At 41.3% G+C, this 19,121-nt stretch overlaps 1 long non-coding RNA gene across 1 annotated transcript; it reads right to left on the minus strand.

Annotated features, from left to right (window-relative positions):
* Positions 1–783: 783 nt before the first annotated feature.
* On the minus strand, positions 784–18,400 carry LOC112129905 (uncharacterized). Its single transcript, XR_002912213.3, has 4 exons — positions 18,342–18,400; positions 14,352–14,581; positions 3,738–4,005; positions 784–1,432 (listed from the first exon to the last, which is right to left on the minus strand). It is a non-coding gene; the product is annotated as an uncharacterized LOC112129905 (long non-coding RNA).
* Positions 18,401–19,121: the final 721 nt, after the last annotated feature.

Below are 19,121 nucleotides of genomic sequence, written 5' to 3' on the forward strand. Positions count from 1 at the left end.
CACTCACTATCACAAGAACAGCAAGGGAGAAATCTGCCCCTATGATCCAGTCACCTCCCACCAGGCCCCCCCTCCAACACTGGGGGTTACAATCTGACATGAGATTTGGGCAGGGACACAAATCCAAACTATATTAATGGTTTATCCTAACCTCAATTGTAGAAAAGATCAGTTGTTTCTGGGTGGAGTGGAAAGGGTCTTAGATGAGGTAGTAACATTTTTGCAAAGGCAGAGAGTGCCTTGACTTCAAAGGCCTAGGACATGTCTTGGTCACAGGTCATAAAGGGGGAAATAGGGAGGAAATGATTCTTTAGATTCGAGCCATCCCCCCTATCCTGCCTATCCTCACCCATTTTATAGGTCCTTGAATGAAGTCTCTATTTTCATTCTTGGACATATTGTAGATTCCACCTCTCAGCCAATTTGTGGTTAGGTGAAGCCATAGGACATGCTTTGGCCATGGAAATATGGTTGGATGTTGTGGCTGTCACTTCTGGGATAAGGCAGTGTAAGTTCCTGCACAATCCTCCAATCTCTTCCCGAATAGGGAAAAAAAGTTCTGTTGAAAGAACAATGTCACAAAAGTGGTGTAGTCTGGAGGACAGCTTCAGATTTTACATGTGTGAGAAATACACCTTTAACAGGTTAAATCACTAAGATTTGGAGAGTTGTTTTCATCACATTAGTCTATTCTGTCCTGAATGAATTCACTCCCCTTGATGGCATCACCTTGAATTATATCAGTTCTTGATCCTGACAAAGATAAGCAAAGCTGGACACTAGTTAAAGTGGTAAGGACAGATTTTAATCAGTGATAACTATTTCAATAGAGAAAATAGTCCAGTGTGAACCAAATTCAACTTTGATTTGTACAGAAGTGACTGGGCATTTTAAGGATAAAAGAAGGAATCAGGGAGAGGGGAAAGTAGGTGCTCAGTTAGGAAAGTGAAAAATTCCCAAAAGTGGTAAAGTGGAGTTGGTCCACGTGAAACCATGTGGGTTTTTCGACTGGTGCTTATCCAAGCTAGGCTCCCACCTTCCCGCAGAGACTAGGAGACAGGGGCCTTATCTTCAGGTGATGGCTGGAAAAAACAGCAGATTCATTTGGCAGTCTTGAGTTTTCTCAGGCCGGCACTTTAAGGCTAGTGAAGAACACCTTTGGGATGTGGGGTTGAGCTGTTGGAAACTATGTTAGTGTTAAGTCTTTATAGACCACAGTTGAGATCTAGTTGAGAAGAGGGCTTAGAGGAGCCTGGGTAGAGTCTGGTGAAGGGTACAATCTTCATCAGACCCAACGGGAAATCATCTTGAAAGCTGATTTTTTGGAAATTTACTAGTCCAGGAGCTTAGAGAGGCTTCAAGTAGATCTGTAAGCTTTTACAGGTATAAGCTGGCCTGAAAACCTTCAGGAGAATATTTTACAATTCTGAAGCTAATGAGAAAGAAAAAGGAGGAGTCTAGAAATACTGGTTTCTTGGGCAAGTTCTGTAGGTGGTGAAGAAAGGAGCTTGCTGAAGAACAGACATCTGAACATGAGAACACAGTATTTTACATGTGCACCTGGAACACGTGAATAGGGAAGCTGGTGCGAGTGGTTGCCTTTGACCCTTAGGTCTCAGACACACTTATTGGAAACAGGGATGGGGTCACCAACAAATGTGTGCTCTTCTTTCTACCTCCCAACCATTAATCTTCCTTACCTCTAAAAGACCAATACTCTGATTTTAGGGGAAAAAAACTAAAAGTTCTGGATTTTGAAAAACCTTAAGCCTAAATTGCAGACTGTAACTGGGTCTAGACAAAAGATATTGAAGTATCATTAACTGAGGAAAAAAAACCTCAATCAATCAAGTTTTATTAAGCCAGATTTAAGGCTTGTCTGGGCAAAACACATTCCACAGATGCATCTATGTCAATTTTTCTGAAGAAGTTTTAGGGAGGTGTAGTATTTATACATTTCCTTAAAGAAGGGGAAGGCATGTAGGAAGACGGGCAGGTAGGTTGCAAGGCAAATTGTTACATTCCTGTGAGACTTTAGTTCCTGACCAGTACCTCTACATTTTACATAAGATAATGTGTGTGTTTGAAGAGAAAAAGAGAGTAAAGGAAGAGTCAATTATGCAGACTTCTCTGGTAGATGGAGGAATGACTGATCACCTTTTGTCTTTATTCTGCACTTGAGAAGATAAGCTTGTAATCGATATTATCAGTGTGGAACCCAACAGACTTTAGTTTTAGGGGCTAGACTTACATTTGCAGAGCTACAGTTACAACTGCTATGAATGAGTCATGGGACAGCCCTTCCTACATGCCTGATGCCTTTTAACGTTTCCCAGGAATCTGGCTAATGCATAATGCTCCTAAGAGCTGTGCATTTGGAAGAAGATGTTGCCTGACTCACCTTTCAGGCTTAAGCTTCCCTTTTGCATGAGGATTTTGGGGGTTCTGAGATTTTTTATTTTCCTTTATTGACATGAACAAGTGAAGGAAAATATTAGATTGTGCCAATCAACATGATAGATATTTGAGAGTAGACCCTTTTTTCATGGTCAGGCTGTAAGTTTCTTCAGGACAGGGATCTCTATGTCTTGTTCATCAATGTCTTTACCTAGAACTTGACAATGCCTGGCATGTTGTAGGTGCAGTTTAAAAAATTGAATGAATTTAAATAACTCTTGCTGGATACCTACTGCTGGAGGATACAAAATGTCAACCATTTCTCAAAGATTAATGACCCATAAACATTCATGCTGTTTCAGCAAGGAAACAACTTCCTACCTTGTGAGATCTTGGCCATTCCTACACAGAGAGCACTAGGGGCAAGGATGCTACAGAAACAGAAGGCCAAGTGTCATTTTCTCCCCCTCCCAGCTGCTGGAGTTTAACCTCTGTGAGTGGGTTGATAATCTGGGAACTTCTGCTCTGGACTTAGTAATGGATCCTCTGCTAGTGCACTTATTTTTTGTGTGTGTGTGTTTGTGAGCAGGAGAAGATTTAAGAGTTAAGGTGAGAGAGGCTATTGGTTGGGGTACAGGAGATGAAGGGAGGGAAGACTGAAGGAAAAAATCAGGGGAACAAGGAAGCAAAAGAGAAATCTTGTGCATTATAGGTGTAGGTATTAGCTTATTTGTATGTCAGTAGAAATGTGGTCAAATTGTATGTTCAACTATTCCTATAATTTTCATCTGGTCATTATTTCAATGACCCAATTTGGGTGGGGATGGGAGAATACTTAAAATAATAGTGACTACAAAATTCACTCTATATTGAAATTCTTATTGTTGTGACAGGAGCAATTGTTTGCAAAAAAATGGTTCCTCTCCAGCCCAAACTTAAAAGCATAAGTGTGTTCTGCTTGGTGAAATTTGTGCTTAATTAGTCACAAAAGTCAGGCTGAGTCACCATTTTTTAAAAAAAGGCTCTTCTTTTGGAGCCCTGTGTGGTTGTTTGTGTTTAAGCCTGTGATGATTTTAAAATTGTTTAAACTTTAAGGCAAGGAACTAATTCTCAAGAGTTGAATTTCTGCTTGCACAAAAAGATAATTTTTACTTGGGTACTCTTATATTAATATTATTACTTTGCAAGACTGAAAATCTCATTATAGGCTGATCTGTGAGCTACTAGGCTGGGTATAGCTGCTGTGGATATTAATGTTCTGAATAGTGAGTAAGCACATGGGAATTATATGATATATAAAACAGTTCTTATGCTTACAATCTACTGTAGCAGCTACTTACCTCCAAGTGACTTTGGTTTATGAACACTATGTGATTGGTTTGTAAAACACCACAGGCAAGCCCATGTGGGACTCTATATCACTTCAGGGATTTCTGAGAGTCCCCAGATGGTGTCCATATCCTCACCAACAAGACAGGTGAATCACCCCAGGAGACTCCAGCTAGCAACCTGCTATGTGCACCAGGCATTGCTGCTTCTGTTGGGCATTGTAGCTGCCATTGAGTCTATTTCAGTAGCTCTTTAGTAGCATCCAGCCAAATTCTGAATCTAGATTGATAAGAATTAAAATGTAGGATCTGTTTTTGTAGATACCAGGTTTTAAAAGAACTACCCAGTGCTGAATTCTAGACCTTGGACTTCCTTATTTCTTCCTCATTTTGGGCAGCAACACATCTCTGTTCCATTGCAAAATATACTCTTAGAGCTTGGCCACAAGAGGAGCGAATGAGGCCTTACATTCTGTAAAGAAAACCCCCTGTTGATGCTCCTAATTCTGCCCTGCCCAGGTTAATTCTGTGAAGGCTTTTTTTCTTAGTCTTTTAGTTTTATGAAATCATACCATTTTAAAGCCCTTCTAGTCATTTTTCTTTTTATTGAATTAATCTCTTTATCAATAAAGTTTGTCCAGAGGAAAAACAGGACCAACATGACAGAAAGAGAGATTTGTTTTAAGCAATTTGCTAATGTGATTGTCCAAAGTCTGTAGGGCAGGCTAGAAAGTCAGGCAGGATTTATTTAATTTATTTTATTTATTTAGTTTTAGATGGATACTTACTATGTTGCCCAGGCTGATCTCGAGTTTCTGGCCTCAAGCGATCCAACCACCTTGGTCTCCCAAGTGCTGAGATTGCAGCCATGAGCCACCACCCCGGCCCTCAGGCAGAATTCCATGTTACAGTCTTGAGGCAGAATTTCTTCTTCTCCAGGAAACCTTGGTCTCTGCTCTTAAGGCCTTTAGCTGATTAGATGAGGCCCAACCACTTTATTAAGGATAAACTCCTTTACTTAAATTTGATTGATTATAGATGTTAATCATATCTACAAGATGCCTCCACAGCAACATCTAGACTGCTATTTGACCAAACAACTGAGCACCATGCCCTCGCCAAGCTGACACATGAAATTGGTCAACACAATGTCCTGCTACTATCTCTTTCCTCAGCAGGTTGCCTACCATAAAGTTCTCTCAAGTACAAGTTTATTTACTTCAGTCAGATATTGTCTTTATTGTTTTGCCAAGCAATACCCAGGCTGTCATAAAATTAGCAGTCTCAAGTGCACATTTTAATTAATTCCTTTCATATAAATTGTGGTCTTTCATGGAAAGAAGAAATGCTAGAACATATTTAGTGAAGAAGTAATTTTTTCTTCAGAAGTATAAATAAAAAGGATGGACTTGAAGTTGGAGGCAACCCATAGACATCTCAACTGGTTCATCTTATACAATGCTGACTAAAAAATTAAAGTTGGGCAAAGTTTCCTCTTGATGGGTGCCAAAACTGTTTAGCCCAGACCAGCTGGGAGACAAGGGCAGAGGTTTCAGTGGAAATTTTAAACAAATGGATCAAGATCCTGAAGGATTTCTTTGAAGAGTTGTAATAGATGATGGAACACAGCTTTACTAGTACAATCCTGAATGACAAAACACAATCAAAATAATGGCTACCAAGAGGTGAAAGTGGTCTTAGTCAAAACGAAAGTGGACCAGTCAAAAGCAAAAGTCATGGCAACATTATTTGGGGATGCTGAAGGCATTTTTCTTGTTCACTTTCTGGAGGACCAAAGAGTGATAACATCTTCTTATTACGAGAGTGTTTTGAGAAACTCAGCCAAAGCTTTAGCTGAAAAACCCCAGGAAAGTTTCACCAGACAGTCTTTCTCCACCACCACAATGTTCCTGCTCATTCCTCCCATCAAACAAGGGCACTTTTGTGAGAATTTCAATGAAAAAATCATTAGGCATCCACTTTACAGTCCTAATTTGGTTCCTTATGAATTCTTTTTGTTTTCTAATCTTAAAAAAAATTTAAAGGGCACCCATTTTTCTTGGATTACTAATGTAAAAAAACAAAAGACTGCATTGACAAGGTTAAATTCCCAGGGCCCTCAGTTCTTTCATGGATGGACTACATGGTTGGTATCATTGCTTACAAAAACGTCTTGGCATTGATGAAACTTACATTGAAAAAGTTATGTATCATATTTGTATCTTTTAATTTTATTTTTCTGTGAATTTTTTGAATTCCTTTTTTTTATCCCACACCTCCCTTCCTCAGTATATTTGTGAAAATAAGATTATGGATTTACTGGATATTAGGAAAGAAAGATTCACCAAGCAAGATGTCATTAGTGGTGGCACCCAAAATGTGGACAGGTGCTATGACAGATGGGCCCAGGCAGCAGGGATGGATCCTCTAGGGTCCACAGTGAAGCACTGAGGGACTGCACCTCTTGCCAACATCTCATTTTCAAAATCATCTTCTCTCCTTGAATAAGCACACAGCTCTTTTAAGAAAATAAAATATAATGAACAAAGAGAGGTAAAATACTTTTACCTAAGCCATTCTTATACCTCCAGGTTTTCATTTAGACTATAACCCAAGAAGATGCAGATCTCAGTAAAATATTTTTAAATAAAATTAACTATACCCCTAGGATAGGATTTAAAATAAATTCTTCTTTGATAGCACACCAAAGTTCATTCAGTTTGGAACCTGGAATCTGGGAAGTCCACATTCATTCTACATTTTACTTTTTCTAGCCCCCTTAACTTTTTGTTCATTCTCTTGTCCTGTTTCCTATACATGCTTCTCGTTTCATTCTAGATACAAGTCCCTTTGAGGATAGGACTGAAATGTATTTGTTTTATTCAAAACAGTTTATAGGCTGTTGTTGTTTTTCTTTTTCTTTTTCTTTTTTTGAGACAGAGTCCCGCTCTGTTGCCCAGGCTGGAGTGCAATGGCACAACCTCGGCTCACTGAAACCTCCGCCTCCCGGGTTCAAGCAATTTTCCTACCTCCGCCCCCTGAGTAGCTGGGATTACAGGTGTATGTCACCATGCCTGGCTAATTTTTGCATTTTTAGTAGAGATGGGGTTTCACCATGTTGACCAGGCTGACCTCAGGTGATCCATCTGCCTTGGCCTCCCAAAGTGGTGGGATTACAGGCATGAGCCACCATGCCCAGTCTCTTGTTTTCTTAATAAACACTAAATACAAATTTTGAAATAGACCTTCAAGTAAAAGGAAAATATCTATAAATGATAAGTTGAACTTGTTAACTGTCTTTTCAATAACCATCCCTCTCATTTTCCTTTCTGACAACACTACAGTTATTTTAAGAGTAGGACAGTAATAGGCTCAGGAAAGATATGTTCATCTCTGGGGATACATTATGAGTGGTTTAAACCAGTATTGGTGATCTCTTTCTTCTTTACCAGTGACTGGTTTAAGAGTGGCATGTGGCCCAGTCCTAAGCCAATGAAACATGATGGAAACGCAGCTGGGATTTCTGGAAGGCTCTTTTTTTTTTTTTTTTTTTCAAAAAGTGATGAAAGCCAGATATGGTGGTATGTGTCTAGAATCCTAGCTACTCAGGAAGTTGAGGTGGGAGAATTGCTTGATCCCAGGAGTTTAAGACCTGCTTGTGAAATATAGCAAGACCCTTTCTCAAAAGAAAAAAAAGTCAAGCAGATGAGGAGAAATCCTTTTTCCTCCTTGCCTTTAGACCTCCTTCTGTGAGGCTGTGATGCTTGGAGCTACAGGATTTATTTTGTGACCACGAGAAGAAAGTAAAGAGAATTTCGGAGAAGCATACTCAGAACCCTGACATCACCAGCTGCTGAGCTAACCAATGGTGGAAACTCCCACTACTGAATTTCCTTGTATGTAAGATCAATGCCACCATTGTTTAGGTCACTTTCAGTCTGGATTCCAAAACTTGCATCCAAAAGAATTCAAACTGATATAGAAAAACATTCAAGTACATTTTGTGATATAAACATAAATATCTTGTAGAAAGATGTTCCTGTGGGGAGCATTCCAAATCCCCCATGGGGAGTTCCAAGAGAATTCTGCCTAGAAACATTGTATCATTACCACTTGTTTACTTGGTAATATTGCCTCACTATATTGTAACCTTCAGGAAAAAGCTTCCTATCTTGATATGATGCAAAGAACTCACAAGTTAGAATAAGCAAAAATCTGAATAGCACCAGATACTTTCAGAGGCTGGGCACAGTGGCTCTTGTTTTTCTGTAAACCCAGCACTTTGACAAGCTGAGGTGGGTGGATAACTTGAGCTCAGGAGTTCAAGACCAGCCTGGGCAACATGGTGAAACCCTGTCTCTACCAAAAATACAAAATTAGCCAGGCATGGTATCATGTGCCTGTGATCCCAACTACTTGGGAGGCTGAGGTGGGAGGACTGCTGGAGTTTGGGAGGTTGAGGCTGCAGTGAGCATGATCGCACCACTGCAAGCCAACCTGGGTGACAGAGGAAGACCTTGTCTCAATAAATAAATAAATAAATAAAAATAAAAAAATAGAAACCAGATACTTTCAGAATCCCCTTGCGTCCAGAATTTATTCCTTCTGGTGGGTTCTTGGTCTCACTGACTTCAAGAATGAAGCCACAGACCTTCGCGGTGTTACAGTTCTTAAAGATGGTGTGTGTCTGGAGTTTGTTCTTTCAGATGTTCAGATGTGTCTGAAGTTTCTTCCTTCTGGTGGGTTCGTGGTCTCACTGACCTCAGGAGTGAAGACTCAGACCTCCGCAGTGAGTGTTACAGCTCTTAAAGGTGGCACGTCCAGAGTTGTTTGTTCCTCCCAGTGGGTTTGTGGTCTCGCTGACTTGAAGAATGAAGCCACAGACCCTCGCAGTGAGTGTTACAGCTCATAAAGGTAATGTGGACCCAAAGAGTGAGCAGCAGCAAGATTTATTGTGAAGAAGGAAAGAACAAAGTTTCCACAGCATGGAACGGGAACCAAGGGGTTTGCAGCTGCTGGCTGGAGTGGCCAGCTTTTATTCCTTATTTGGCCCCACTCACATCCTGCTGATTGGTCCATTTTACAGAGAGCTCATTGGTCCATTTTACAGACAGCTGATTAGTTCATTTTACAGAGTGCTGATTGGTCCATTTTACAGAGTGCTGATTGGTGCGTTTTTACAGAGTGCTGATTGGTGTGTTTACAATCTTTTAGCTAGACACAGAGTGCTGATTGGTGTGTTTTTACAGAGTGCTGATTGGTGCATTTACAATTCTTTAGCTAGACAGAAAAGTTCTCCAAGTTCCCACCCGACCCAGAAGCCCAGCTGGCTTCACCTCTCAATTCCCCCTCTAAATAGGACACCCCAACTGCTGTTGGGAATTGGGTGATGACAGTTATACCTACTTCCTGCTGCATAGGGGTGAAGAAGGGGCCCTGCAGTTGTAGTGTCCTCCAGAGGGGAACTCTTTAGGCCAGTGAAAGGGCCAGCTGGTCGGTCTAGGGGTCCTTGGTAGAAGTTGTTAGTTGAACTCATTTGGGGTTCCATTTGTAAGACCATCTGTAGCTTGATGGCCTTAATTCTAGAGGAAACAAATTTGTCAAGGAGGTTAAAAATACAGGGCCCAAAGGAGTAATAGCAAGGTGGCTGTCACAGGACCTAGAAAGAGGAGAAGCCATGTCGTCCAACTCCAGAGGTTGGTATAAGAGTTTGAAAGTGTTGTCTGATTTCAGAAGACTTTTCCTGTAAACACTGGGTGGCATCTTGTACTATCTCTGACTGGTTAGTGTAAAAACACACTCTTCCCCTAAGAAGGTGCAGAATCCTCCTTTCTCAGCAGTGAGGACGTCTAGGCCTCAGCGGTTTTGGAGAGTCAGTGATGCCAAAGAGTCTATTTGAGATTGTAGAGTAAGGATAGATTTTGTTATTTCTTGCAAACTGTCTGAGAAATCCTTTGAGAATGTGTGGTAGTAGGATAATACATGTTACACTGTTAACTTTTAGCAAACTTTACTTTTGTTGAAAACCTTGTAAGTTTGGGGTTTCAATTATTTGTTGCTATTAATAAGACCTCATTCAGTCCATATTAACTTAGAATTCATATAGATGGCTTCTTCCTGATTCTGTAAGTACTTTAAGGTTTGGCTGAGTGCAAACAGCTCGCACATTTGAGCAGACCAATTATTAGGAATTTTCCTAACTCTGCTTCTACAAGAGTTTCCTTATCATTTACTGAATACTCACTGTGTTTTTTTCCCTTAATCGCCTTGGAGGAAACATCTATCATCCTGTCCTGAAGGGAGTTCCTCCTTGGTCTGGTCAGACCTTTGCATGGTAATTAATTAAGATTTAGATCCCCTGTTAGGAAACCTGCTGGGTTAAGGATTTTTGATAGGAAGGCTATGGGTTGTCAGTGGCCTCAGTGCTTTTGGGCTATGCCCTTGTTTACACTGACAACAAGGTGGTATTGGAGTGTTATGGGGTCATGGAGAAGACCTTCAATTATCAATTATAGGTTTTAATTACCCTGGCTTTTAAAGGAACAGGGTACACTGTTTTTTCTTTACTACTTCAATCTCTCTTTCTTTCTCTTTGACTTCTTCTTTGTCTCTCTCTTTCTGACTCCCTCTTTGTCTCTTCCTCTCTTTCTTTGACTTTATCTCTCTCTTTGACTCCTTCTTTCTCTCTTTCTGTCTCTTTCTCTTTCCTTTCTGCTGGTCTTTCCCTGCCTCTGCCAGCCACTTATGTTGCTGCTCTCCCCTCTCCTTCCCCTTTTGATGGTTTCGGCAGCATAAGACTGCCACCTCCTTGGGTTTTTGCACTGTGTGCAATAACTCCATGGTTTCCTTGTGATATTTAATGGGGATTCTCTCGGAGGTTAGGAACTCCCTTTCTTTCTATATTGCAGCATGGGCATATAGGATTAGATACATATACTTACTATATGTAGAAAAGTCTCCCAATTACAACTGAGGAGGTGGGAGAAATACCTGCTTATAGGCTGTCCCAGGATTCCTCGGATGGTAACGGACCTTGAGGACAGCTGTCCAGGACAGGAGATTAACCCTGAGAAAGCTGGGCAAGTGTCCAGGAGGAAGTCAATTTCCTGACCCTCAGTGGTCAAAAGTACACGGGGCTTGGTGAGGGTGATGACATGAGCTGGCACTTGCCCTGGGCACCCTCAGTACTGTTGTTGGATCATTTGGTTGGGGGCTTCTGGCCCAGAGAACCTTTGTCCTCAGGGGCAGCGTGCCTTCCAGTGATTGCTTTGGCATAGTGGACATGGACGAGGGGGTGGCTTGTTTCTTGTTGGACAACCTTTTTTAAAGTGTCCTTGTAAACCACACTGATAACAGGCCCTACCGGCTGATTAGCCTGCTCCATTTTCTGTCCTCTCTGAACCACCAAGGTTTGTTTGTCTGAGGGCTATGACTAAGGCTGTGGCCTTTCTCTGATCTTGCTTTTCCTTTTGGACCTGTTTGTCTTGGTCCCTATTATAGAACACTGAGGTTGCCAGGTTTTAATAATGCCTCCAGATTTTGTTCAGGGCGCAGAGCTCACTTTTGGAGCTTTCTCCTGATATCTGTGGCTGATTGGGTAATAAACTTATCTTTTAGAATTAATTGACCCTCACGTGAGTCGGGTGACAGGGAAGTATATTTTCTTAAGGTGTCCCATAGCTGCTCGAGGAAGGCAGAAGGATTTTCTTCCTTTCCCTGAGTTATGGTGGACATCATTGAATAATTCATGGGCTTTTTCCTAATTCTCCTTAGTCCTTCTAGAACAGAGGTCAACAGATGTTTGTGACTCCAGTCCCCATGATCTGAGTCGAGGTACCAGTGGGGATCCATACTGGGGACAGCTTGCTGACTGGTAGGGAATTTGTCCCTTTCTTTGGCAGTCATTCTATCACTTACTTAACTAAGATACCAGGTATCTCCAAACTCTCGGGCTGCAGCTAAAGCCACATTCTTTTCATTAAAAGCCGGGGTTTGATCTAACAGTAGCATGGCATCTCTCCAAGTGAGATTGAAGGTTTGCCCTAGACCCTGTAGGACATCTATGTACCTATCAGGATCATCTGAAAACTTCCCCAGGTCTGCCTTGATCTGCTTTAAATCAGAGAGGGAGAAAGGGACATGTACCCGGGTTGGGCCAAATTCCCCTCCCCCTACAGCTTGAAGGGGCCATAACTGATAGCCCGGGGGTTTTTGTGATCCTTTGAAGATTTCTTTGCTTGTTTCCTTCTGGGTGGGGGAGATTAGGGGAGGCTTATCATTAATAGGAAGGGGAGCTATGGGGAGTCTAGGATATGGAAGTAAGCAGAGAGGTCCTCCTGTGGGAAGTAAATTGCAAGCTTTGTATAGTTGTGGATTCTCCTTGAATGAAAAGAAAGCCTGGACATAAGGTACTTCACTCCATTTGCCTTCCCTCTTACAGAAAAGGTCAAGCTGCAGGATAGTATTGTAATTTATACTTCCCCCAGGTGGCCAATTTTCCCCATCAGAGAGAGAATATTGGGGCCAGGCCACAGTGCAGAAAAAAATGAGCCATCTCTTTGTCAGGGTTTGTGGGCCAAATTGGTCCCAATGGCTTAGGATGCATTTCAAGGGTGAGCCTGTTGGTGCCTGAGTGTTTCCCATCTGAAAGACAAAACTGCCCATGATTTTGGTTTGTTTCTCCCTCTGCCCAAAACCTGCAATGGTCCCTGGACCCTGCAGATTGGAATAGTTGTGCTCACTGATGCAGCAGCAGAAACACTTCTTGCCCAAGAACCTGCAATGGTCCCTGGACCCTGTTGATCGGAATAGTTGCGCTCACCGATGCAGCAGCAGAAACACTAGTTTTCCTCCTAGACCACAAGGAGGACCTAGGAAAGTCAGATTTAGTGGCCCTTACTGATGCATTCTCGAAAACCTGCACCCTTGCCTGTCTTCCTAGACCACAAAGAGGACCAAGAAAAATCGGATTTAGTGGCCCTTACCGGCACATTCTAAAAATCCTGTTAGAGCCTAAGCATTCCCCTGTTAGTATTGGGACTTTACCCCATCCTATAAAGACGTTATGCCCCAAAAATGAAGTGGATGGCCATACCCTGAGGGAGGGAAGGGATCTCTAGTGTTGAAAGAGTGATGCCTTTTGTCCTCACTTGAATAGGAAGTATATCATTTCTGAAGCTCCCCATATCCTAGCTTCAGGAATAGCTTTTGTTAGGTCTGCTAGTCTGAGGAGGGATCCTAAAAGGATAGTTGGTCTCCTCACCTGATGGGGCTTTGGGCAAAAATTATGTCTTTCTGATTGGTGAGCCTGGGTGCCTAAAGAAGGGAATAGAGTCCTGGAGTTTATACTAGAAATCATTCTTACAGGAGAAACTAGAAAAGCACCAGAGACAGGGAGTGGTTTTTAGAAGCAGAACTAGCCTCGGAGAAGAGAGGTGAGAGGGAGTTTGTCTGACAGGCATTAGGACCCAGGTGGCATGGGTCAGGATAGATAGGATAGATGGGCGAGTCTCACTTGGGCAATGTGACTTTGAGGGTTCTGCTCATGGCCGCAGGTCAACCAACTTGTTGTCAGGACCCCGGAGCTGAATGGCTTTCCTCTCTGTCGACCCTCAGCTCAGCCCGGAAGTATAGGAAAAGTGGAAGCTGGTTCCAGGCAAACCAATGTCCCCAACTCTGAAGAGTCAGGGGTTGTTAGAGAGCCCTTTCTGAGAAAGCCTGACACCCATGTCTTTAGTCCCATGGCTGCACTAGTCACTTTTAACTGGCCAACAGGTGCCTGGTATTTGGCCCCCGAATTCTAAGGAAAAATAAGACAGAATAGTAATGAAAGGGGTCCAGTGGTACTAACTGCTTGGCAATAGGTGATAGCCCCATCTGGGTAATCAAAATGTGTCCCATCTGGGTCGCCAAAATGTGTCCAGAATGTATTCCTTCTGGCGGGTTCTTGGTCTCACTGACATCAAGAATGAAGCTGCAGACTTTCGTGGTGAGTGCTACAGTTCTTAAAGATGGTGTGTCTGGAGTTTGTTCCTTCAGATGTTCAGATGTGTCCAGAGTTTCTTCCTTCTGGTGGGTTCATGGTCTCGCTGATTTCAGGAGTGAAGCCGCAAACCCTTGCAGTGAGTGTTACAGCTCTTAAAGGTGGCGTGTCCAGAGTTGTTTATTCCTCCCAGTGGGTTCATGGTCTGGCAGACTTCAGGAATGAAACCAGAGACCCTTACAGCTCATAAAGATAGTGCAGACCCAAAGAGTGAGCAGCAGCAAGATTTATTATGAAGAGCAAAAGAACAAAGCTTCCACGGTGTGGAAGGGGACCCAAGCGGGTCGCCACTGTTGGCTGGAGTGGCCAGCTTTTATTCCATATTTGGCCCAGCCCACATCCTGCTGATTGGTTCATTTTACAGAGAGCCGATTGGTCCATTTTACAGAGTGCTGATTGGTGTGTTTACAATGTTTAGCTAGACACAGAGTGCTGATTGGTGCATTTTTACAGAGTGCTGATTGGTGCATTTACAATCCTTTAGCTAGACAGAAAAGTTCTCCAAGTCCCCAGAAGAACTTGGAGAACTTCTTCTCCAAGAACAATTTCCCCGACCCAGAAGCCCAGCTGGCTTCCACTCTCACCTTAACATTTTCTCAGGTGCAAAGATAATTTCTGATGTCTTGCTGTTAATATATATTCTAGTTATTCCTTAATAGGTGGCTAGGAAGAGGATGTCTAGTAAAAACATCTCTTTACAAACAGTATCATTTTACTCTACAACAATATTCGTGTTTAATTTGGAAAACTTGTCCTCCAGATTTGGCTTCTTCATGTTTTGTTGTTTTTTGTTGTTGTTTGTTTTTTGAAGAACCTGGTGATTTGAAGAGTTACATGTCAAATGGGTTTGGGAAATAGAAAAATTGAATAGCTGAAACCAGGGTCTACACTTGTATCTCTTTAGTCTGCTTTTAGCTTTGACACTTTTCCCTACCACTTAAGTGAAGCAACTTCAACTGATTCGTTAAATGATTTCTTACCCCTTTTCTGTTCAATGTAATGAATCTTTTGCTCCATTAGGCTTTGGCTTTCCATTACGCACTTGCTGAAGCCCCCAGTTCTTTGATATTCTGAATTTCTGCATGTCTTAGGCACACTGTTCTCACCAATTGTCACACTGATTTCTACCTGCAGTTCTAATCCAACCCCAAGTCAGTTCCAGAATAGATGATATGCATATAAGGCATTTCAGGGCACATTTTCTGCACCAGATTATCTTTCTTTAAAGCAACCTTGAAAGTGTCTTCCTTTCTTTCCTTTCTTTTTTGAGACAAGATCTTGCTCCATCACCTAGGCTGGAGTGCAGTGACATAATCACAACTCACTGCAGCCTCAGCCTCATACACTCAAGCAATCCTCCTGTTCAGCTTCCCAAGTAGCTGAAACCACAGGTAGGTGCCACCATGTCTGGCTATTTTTTTTTAATTTATTGTAGAGATGGGGGTCTTGCTATGTTGCCCAGGCTGGTCTCAAATCCCTGGGCTCAAGTGGTCCTCCCACCTCAGCCTCCCAGAGTCCTGGGATTACAAGTGTGAGCCACCATGCCCAGGCCTTTCCTATTCTGTTGGTAGAAATTAATGAACTGAATGCCTTGGACCACTACAAATGATTTTCAAGCTTTCTTTCATAGCTAGAAAGAAGCAAATTGTGGATTACCAATCATGAGAACTCTAATGCTAGGTTTTCTAACTGTATGTTTATCAATAAATCATAGAATCTTGTGCCTCAGTTTCTTGATCTATGGTCATGGGGAGAAGTTTTTTCTATGGGTTCATTTTCTGCATCAATAGGCTTAATTTCTTGTCAGTGATGCTATTGACACTGACAAGAAATTAAGGTTATTATTTGCCCTGACCATGAGTAAAGACAGCTCAGATATTAGTCTATTGCCTCCAAAATTCCCGAGTTTTGAGGCCCAGCTTAAGTTTTGTGGTACGCCTATATTACTAATGTTTCCCCTTGTAATATTGTGCCATGTCAATGGCATAACCATCTCCCAAGCTCCTTCTCAGAACTTTCCCCAGAGTGGAGCTAGAATGCACATTGTGTTGCTCTGCCTTTACACATCTCTACTTCATTTATATTAGCCCTTCCTCCTTATAATGCTATCTTCATACAATAGGGCTTATTCTAGAGTGATGAGAGTAGTGTGTCCTTGTAAAGACCTCATCTCCATTGTTCAGAGTTCGATTATAATCTTGACTTGCCTCAATTTTATTATCTCACGAATGCAGACTCTCCTGGGTTCTGCCCTCTCCCTCTCCTCATTGTGTTTCTTCATGAGTTCTCCTTGATCTATGTAATTTTTAAAAATAAATTGACCAACTAATTCATTATATTTCTACTAACTTCCCTTTCCTATTTTCAGTGTAATACACTCTGTTTCCAATAAAAATTACCCCTCTACAGGAGCAATGATATTTTCTCTGTATGTCTAAGGGTATTAATAGAGATGAAAAGGATTAATATATGTAATAGCACTGTGTCCATAGCTTTATACTTTTTAATAGATAAAAACATTATTATATACAATATTAGTGTAATATTTGTTGTAACCTAATCATTTTTTTGGTCCTGTATTTGTACTGGAGCCTGGACTTTTGGAGTCAGAATGTTACAGGAAAGCGGTCCTGATCCAGACCCTAAGAGAGGGTTCTTGGATCTCGTGCAAGAAAGAATTTAGGGTTAGTCCCCAGTGCAAAGTGAAAGCAAGTTTATTAATAAAGTAAAGAAATAAAAGAATGGCTACTTCATAGACAGAGCAGCCGTGAGGACTGCTGGTTGCCCATTCTTATGGTTATTTCTTGATGATGCTTTGCTGTTACAGTTATTTCTTGTTAAACAAGGAGTGGATTATTTTTAGACCATATAGGGTAACTTCCTGACATTGCCATAGCATTTATTAACTGTTATGGTGCTGGTGAGAGTGTAGCAGTGAGGACCACCAGAGGTCACTCTTGCCATTTTGGTTTTTGTGGGTTTTGGCTGGCTCCTTTACTGCAAACTGTTTTATTAGTAAGGTCTTTATGACCTGTATTTTTTTTTATTATACTTTAAGTTCTAGGGTACATGTGCACAACGTGCAGGTATGTTACATATGTATACATGTGCCATGTTGGTGATGACCTCTATTTTGTGTTGACTTCTTATCTCATCCTGTGACTTCAAATGCCTTAACCATCTGGGAATGCAGCCCAGTAGGTTTCAGCCTTATTTTACCCAGTTCCTATTTAAAATGGAGTTGCTCTGATTCACGTGGCTCTGACAAGAAGAGCCCTGGATTTCACTTCTTGCCATGCCATTTTCCAGCTGTGTAACTTTGGACAAGTTGCTTAATCATTTAGCGGCTTTCTCAAAAATGAGAATATTTTGATTTTGCTGGGATTAAAAATGATAAACAAAAAATGGAATGCAAAGTGTTTGGTGTAATCCCTATCTCATTTCATGACCTGTTGTTAAGTCTCACAAGTGTTTTGTGAGTTGTCTTTTTTAAGCCAATATTTTACTTTTCTTTTGTGTTGGTAGATGTTTAAATAGATTTGGGAGCAATTATCCACACAGCTGACACTCCTCCATTTCCTCACTGTAAAATCTTTCTATACCATATACTTAAAGTATTGCACCTGCTCTCCTTCTCTATAGCTGGTCTCCCTTTTAATTCATTTCTCACACTTATGAAAGCATTCTTTATTTTGCAACTTCCCTACTCAAAAACTTCAGTGCCGTGTCATGGCTTATGGAATGAAGTCGAAATTCCTTCACCTATTTCTCTGAGAAGCTGGACAACCTAGCTACATTATACATCACCTACCTTCTTTCTCACCACGTTTCTGCATGAATCCTCTGCTACCACCACACTACTCTACTCCCTCTCCTCTTCCCCAAATCTAAATCTGTTTATCAAATCCTGACCCCACTGGGAAGTGTTTCTTGAAGACCCTAACCCATAATTATCTTCCTTTCTCTGAACACAAGTGGTTATTGCTGCATGTTGCTGAATTGGCTGGTGAACTTTTTGATTTTCCTGCACTTGCCTCACTTACTAGGCATTGAATCACTTCCACGTCTGTTTCTCCATGTCTCTATCATCTTCCCACCTATGATCCCCTTTTCATTCCTCAGCCTGGACCTACACTTTATCATCTAAACAACACTCTCAACAATATTCCAGATTTCTTGCATACTTTTCTTTCCATCTTCCTAGCAAAATGTAAACTCTGAATCTACTTTCTTTTTTACACCCAGCCCCAGACAGCTGAGCACTGTTGGAGAGAAATCTGCAACCATGGAGACTGGTTCAGCTACATATGTATGTCTTCAAATGCGGCAGGAAACTTAGCACCATCTGATAAACCTTTTGTTACTTTTGGTCATCTTCCTCTCCCCCATACATCAGATCCATTTCCAAATTTGCATCTTTCTCATGTATCCTTCTCTGCTTCAAGCCCTGACTCTAGAAAGATGAGCTTGCTTCTGACTTCATAGAAAACACAGAGTCCATCAAGCATGACCTTCTTTTATTCTCTCTACCCACTCCAATACAAATACACAAATATCCTCTCATCAATCTTTACCTGCTTTCCTCCAGCCTCTGATGATCAGGTATCTCCATTCTGGCTAAAGCCAACTGCTTCACCAGGATTCTAGAACTGATTCTGACCTATTCATTCCAGAATGTTGCTTTATCAATTATTCCTGCTGTGTCCTTTTTCTACTCCTCTCCTGATTTCTTCCTCATAGCCTATAAGAATGGTCAAGATTTTTCCCTATCTAAAACACTTCAATTTTCCTGATCCTGCATCCTCCTCTCCCTTTGCAATTAACATTTCAAAATTCCTTGTTTCCATGTCCTTCATTCTCATTCATTTCCAATTTTCTGCATTTGTTTTCAAGAAACAATACTTGACTACAGCCACTCTCACTACGGCGTCTAAAGACTTTTTTTATTTCCAAACTCAAATTGCACGATTTAAAGTCTTATCTTATTAGATTTTGATGTTGCATTTTGTACTTTTACCATTTCAATTTATACATTCCTTCTATATTACACTTTATATTGCCAAACTCTTTCAATAATAAAAACTACCATTTATTAATTACTTAAGGTATGAACGAATTGCACAATATATATTCGTTACAATAATTCTGAAAAGTGGGTATTATTTGCCTCATTTTACATAGAAAACTAAGGCTTATAAAGGTTAAATCATGGCTTAGGGTATGTGGGAGTGATAGAGCCAGGTTGGCACCATATTCTGTTCACTTCCAAAGCCACCTTTCTCCTATGTTTATGGAAGGTATAGCTCAGGGGCCACTTCTTCCAAAATACCACCCATAGCTACTCCTTGGGTCGG

This window comes from Pongo abelii, chromosome 17 (genome assembly GCF_028885655.2).
Source record: "Pongo abelii isolate AG06213 chromosome 17, NHGRI_mPonAbe1-v2.0_pri, whole genome shotgun sequence".
In the NCBI taxonomy this organism is placed as follows: Eukaryota; Metazoa; Chordata; class Mammalia; order Primates; family Hominidae; genus Pongo; species Pongo abelii.